A 6,173-nucleotide genomic window follows, 5' to 3' on the forward strand; every position below is an offset into this window, starting at 1 on the left:
AAGCGCGTAAGGCGTAATCCGAGGGTCGCGGGTTCGCGCTCGCGTCGCGCCAAACATGCTCGCCCTCCCAGCCGCGGGGGCGTTATAATGTTACGGTCAATCGTTGGTAAAAGAGTAGCCCAAGAGTTGGCGGTGGGTGGTGATGACTAGCTGTCTTCCCTCTAGTTTTACACTACTAAATTAGGGACGGCTCGGTGCAGCGGGCTCACTTAAATACCTGTTGAAGAATCCGCAAGCGATTGCGGCCCGATGTTCCTTGATGGAATCTAATGGTGATAACTACCTAACAACACTACGCACCTTTAAAAGAGTTCTGAGAAAAGTGTTGATTGAAGATCCCAGAAATATCGTTGGCTCTCAAAAGCCAAAATGGCGGGAAATAGTTTTCTTTGAATTATTTTTTTATTTGATTAAATTACGAAGTAGTGGGTGCACATTTATAGGTGCAGCCATCTTTATTACTTACAGCACTATAAAGCACCCAGACTAGGAATGGCATGCATGGCCTTAAATTTGATGACTTTGGTTTGCTGATTAATCAGTCTTCCTGTCCTGAGTCGAAAAGTTTTCTCTCGATAGTTGCGGTTCAGACCAAAGAGAGTTACAAATATTCGTAACTCGTTGTTCGTTGTGAACGAGAGTGTGTGAGTGAAATCGACACGTGTAACTCGGTACATAAAGGATCTTATGATAAACGTGGATTGGGATAACGTGGGTACATCTAAAAAACTTAAAATGATAATAAACATTGTTTCGAAGTTTCTATATATTACACAACAGTGTTTATGTATATCTGTTGTGAAACTGGCTAATTTTTCACTTACTTATTCTGAGCTGTATGGTGCATTAGTGACACATTTTATTTGAGCTCTATATAGTAAAGCTTAATGCTGTGATTGCGTGAGGTCTCTGTTAATTAAAATAAGTGATGTGTAACAAGTACTTTCGAATCAGTGTTCAAACGGTTTTGCAAAGGGCGATTCACGTGCATCGAATAATTCTGGTTATAAATATCACTCGGAAACTACATGTTAAGTACAGTTAAGTTGAAAAAAATATTATTCATTCTTGTACGCATAAAAATGTATTTTCTAACACACAAAACTCAACAACTTAATAACTATCAATACATATGAATTAATAGGAAAAAACCCAACAATAATAAAGACCCAAAACTGTTTAATAATTGAAATTTCGAGACCGAAACATCGAGACGTTAATATCATTGATGCTAAATATTATAATATATATATTTTTTCTTGGACAGCTTTTGTAATTATTAATACTGTATCGTCAAGAGAGTATCAGAATTATGCGTGAATGTTGTATATTGTTTGTTCGTTTTTGAATTTCTCGCAAAGCAACACGAGGACTATCTGTGCTTGCCCTCCATAATTTAGCAGTGTAAGACTAGAGGGAGGACAGCTAGTCATCACCACCCACCGCCAACTCTTGGCCTATTTTTTTACCAACGAATAATAGGATTGACCGTAACTTTATAACGCCCCCACGGCTGAAAGGGCGAGCATGTTTGGTGTGACGGGGATTCGAACCCGCGACCCTGGGATTACGAGTCGAGCGCCTTAACCACCTGGCCATGCCGGGCAAATGTTGTATACAATACATATTATGAACGTTGAAAAATTTATTTGTGCATGTTCGTTGTTCATTTCACACGGTGCCAGAATTTCGGATTGATTCCTAAAGGATTTTAATTATAATGGAAGAAAGAGAAGAAAATGACGTATCTGAATACCAAGAAGTGGGTTAGAGCCCCCTTTGTTTTAAATTGTGTACAACTCATTACAGTAACATGTCTACAGTGCTGCCACTCCGTCATATACAACATGGCTGTTTAATACGAGGTCTGTCAGAGCTGTTTTATATGTTTTTTACATATCTATATATTATCTCTAAAGCATATTACTAAATAATCCGAGTATTCCCACAAGTTAGTCCGATGGTCGCGGGTTCGAATCCCGGTCGCACCAAACATTCTCGCCCTTTCAGCCGTGGGGGCATTATAAAGTTACAGTCAATCCCATTATTCGTTAATAAAAAAGTAGCCCAAGTGTTGGCGGTGGGTGGTGATGAGTAGCTGTCCTCCCTCTAGTCTTACACTGTTAAATTAGGGACGGCTAGCGCAGATAGCCCTCGTGTAGCTTTGCGCGAAATTCAGAAACAAACAAACAAACAACCTTTGCTTCACATCTGCTTCAGAACCGTTTCAACTAAACAAGGGACAACTTGTACTGCAAAACTTCTTCAGAACCGTTTCAACTAAACGAGGGACAACTTGTACTGCAAAACTTCTTCAGAACCGTTTCAACTAAACGAGGGACAACTTGTACTGCAAAACTTCTTCAGAACCGTTTCAACTAAACGAGGGACAACTTATACTGCAAAACGTCAGTCAGGTTATCATTTAAATCACTTGTACTGTCGTTTATGGTTTGTGTTTTAGTGATACGGCTCTGAAGAAGATATAAAGCGAAACGTTGAGAGTCCAATTAAAGAAGTAAAATAGTAAATTCAGTCTTATAAGGTTGGTTATTACTTGGATAATGTCTCTCGTTTCTAAGCTGATGCAAGGCAACTCTGAGCATTTAACAACGAGAGATCAACTCTTGTCAAAAGCATATATATATATATAAAGTTATGAAATTTCATTGAACAAAGCCTTGCTCTTGTATTCACAAATAAAATTCTATCGTGTATACAAATCATATGCATAAATTTGATGGTATTAATTTTAAAACCCCAGGGGCACCACCAAATAAAAAACAACAACAACCAAGCACTGGAGAGAGGGTAATCGTGCTCCGATAAGTTAGACGACCACAATAATAGAGAGAAAGATCCTAGGTTTTCACACTTCTTTCCTTCGTGACGTCATTTTTGTTCTTTTTTTATACTGTATGAAAACCCCTACACAGCGCCCTCTATTTCAACAGTGTAATTCAAAGAACATATACTGTTAATACCACCTATAAAAGGATAATATCGATTATATTTCTCACATCATTTAGTAAACAGTATACAACAGTAATACACAATTAAATAAAAATACGCTTTTACAAACTGTATGTTATTTGAGTTGAAATAAAATATTGGTGATTCGATCTGGTTTCTTCTTTCTTCTCGATTCTTCACTAGACAGAGTGATTTAAAGGTATTCGAACCTTCAGGTTTAAGGTTAGTGCTAAGCTCATATGTTTGTAGTTAATCACAAAACTACCCCATGGGTTATGTGTGCTGTACCCACCACGGGTATCGAAATACGATCTTTAGTGTTAGAAACATTAAGAGTTACCGTTGTGACACTGGAGCGCAGCGTCTGGCTTGGTCAAGGTATAACTTTTGCCCCACCAATCACTTACCACGTGTTAATTTCTCAGGTAAGTTTAGTTGCTTGCTCAATATTTGTTTTATCTCATGTTTTAGTTTAACAATAGTGCTTAACGATCCCTGCTGGATCAATTGTGTCAATGTTATTCATGCGTGTATTTCACCTCAATGTTTTCCCATCGAGTTGTGTTAACATAGTGTGACATGAACGTTGCAACTGTACCGTACTAAAGCTTTGAATGTGTTGAAATTTTGATAAACAACATGTTGTACAGAAACTTTATTGTCTTTTCTTAATGACTTTGATATTGTAATAAACAATATGTCATACAGAAAACGTTATTGACTTCTCTTTTAGATGTTGACATTGTGATAAAAATATTTCTTACAAATAACTTTATTGTCTTCTCTGGCTGACGTAAAAACATAACCCTTAATTTTGTGAAAGTTCACAGACAGAACGCTCACTTTGTTTGCCAATTTCATTTTGGCTTCACGTTACTAGTTAAACAGTTACAATTTTGTACATCATCAATAAAAAATTTGCAAGATACACTTTGTCAAATAAACAGTTACAATGACCAGTTTGCTACGTAAACAGTTACAACTTCCACCATGCTAATGAAACAGCTACAATCTCTATGTTATCATTTAAACGATTTCAATTTTAATTTTATTAAATCAATGACTACAGATTTAAACATATGCCCCCCCCAAGGACACAGCGGTATGTCTGTGGTCTTACAACGCTAAAAACCGGGTTTCGATACTCGTGGTGAGCAGATCACAGACGGTCCATTGCGTAGCTTTCTGCTTAATTTTAAACAAACTTAAGCATACGCGAACTAAAAATATGGCTTGTGTTTTGTTAAACCCACAACTGTGTACTTCATTCATTCATGGCCCGGCATGGCCTAGCGCGTAAGGCGTGTGACTCGTAATCCGAGGGTCGCGGGTTCGCGCCCGCGTCGCGCTAAACATGCTCGCCCTCCCAGCCGTGGGGGTGTATAATGTGACGGTCAATCCCACTATTCGTTGGTAAAGAGTAGTCCAAGAGTTGGCGGTGGGTGGTGATGACTAGCTGCCTTCCCTCTAGTCTTAAACTGCTAAATTAGGGACGGCTAGCACAGATAGCCCTCGAGTAGCTTTGTGCGAAATTTCCAAACAAACAAATCATTCTGTGATATAAAACTACAGTTCTCACTTGGTAAAAGAAACAACAGAAATACATTTTCTGCACAATTTAGTATTTCGATGTGTATTTTATCGTACAAACAGTTGCAATTCAAAGTTTTTAAAAAAAATACCCTCATAATTTTGTTAAATAAAAAAACCTTTTTTTTAAATGCATAACCCTCACACTGCTAAATGAATTACATTCTTACTAGCAAAACGAAATTTCGAAACGGTTATCTGTGAAATAGTGGATTTATATCTTTACAACGTTTCGTCTCCAACAGTAAGACGCAGTCACGTATATTAAAATACATATATTTGCAATTTGACTGTGCTTGCATCTAAAATGCAGTACGTGACCATGCCTCAGTGTTAGAGACGAAACGCTGTACATAAATGAATCAACTAACCCACGAATAACTGTTTCAGAACCTCTATCTCTTCATAAGTTAAATCGAAACGTCTTAAAAAGCAACTTCGTTCTTAATTTTCTAATGTAAAAAACATAAATTTTCGCTTGTGAATTAAACAGTTTAAGTTATAATTTAAAGTATTACAATACAGATATGAACAACGTTTCAATGAATCGTTTCTTTCTTCTTCTGTTATTGTTCAACCTAACTGATAAGTTCTGGTATTGACACAGAAGCTGAGTGGACAGTGACTTCTGTGAGATGATGGGTAGATCTGAACTACTATTTTTTTTTATACACTACCAATTTCAAGACAGTGTGCACATATTAAAAGGTATGTGTGTAACAACAACAAAACCACCTAGCGCTAAATTTTTTAAACAATTAAAGTCGTAAGATTTCGTAATACAAATCGGCACGGCCAGGCGGTTAAGGCACTCGACTCGTAATATGAGGGTTGTGGGTTCGAATCCCGGCCGTACCAAACATGCTCGCCCTTTCAGCCGTAGAAAAGTTATATTGTGACTGTCAATCCCACTATACGTTGGTAAAAGAGTAGCCCAAGAGTTGACGGTGGGTGGCGATGGTTAGCTGCCTTCCTTACTAAATTAGGGACGGCTAGCGCAGATAGCTCTTGAGTAGCTTTGCTCGAAATTCAAAACAAGCTAGTTCGAAATAAAAGCACGCAATACTGGATCATCATTTTGTACTAAAGCAGCTATCGTGCTTTCAAACTATCAAAATTGTCTACACTTTACGCTGAGTGACATAAAGGACAAAATTGTCATTCAGTAAATAAATGTATCTTTACTTTATTTAATAAACTAATGACCTTGTCGTTGAAAATTTGAGCAATTTTGTCTTTAACCTATGATATAAACAACTAAAAACCGTTATTTACTCTTTCCAAATTTGTGATATAAAAAAACTTCGGTCACTTCGAACAACCATGCACAGCGTTCGTTTTGTTAAACAACGATTAATGTCTTCAGTGTGCAAATAAACACTACGGTGCTCGCTTTGCGATATAAATATAGAAACAATACACTACATCTTGTTTGATAAGTAATTACAATTATTAGCTTGTTTAGTGTAAAATATTACGAGTCTGTTTTGGTAAATAAATAAACGCACAAAGACTTACGGGCAACCAACAACAAACAGTACATGCAATTGTTCTCGACAGGAGATACGAAACGACTGCTTTTTCTGCTTTGTAAAATAATTCTTTCTCCG

Source organism: Tachypleus tridentatus, chromosome 11 (genome assembly GCF_004210375.1).
Source record: "Tachypleus tridentatus isolate NWPU-2018 chromosome 11, ASM421037v1, whole genome shotgun sequence".
NCBI lineage: Eukaryota > Metazoa > Arthropoda > Merostomata > Xiphosura > Limulidae > Tachypleus > Tachypleus tridentatus.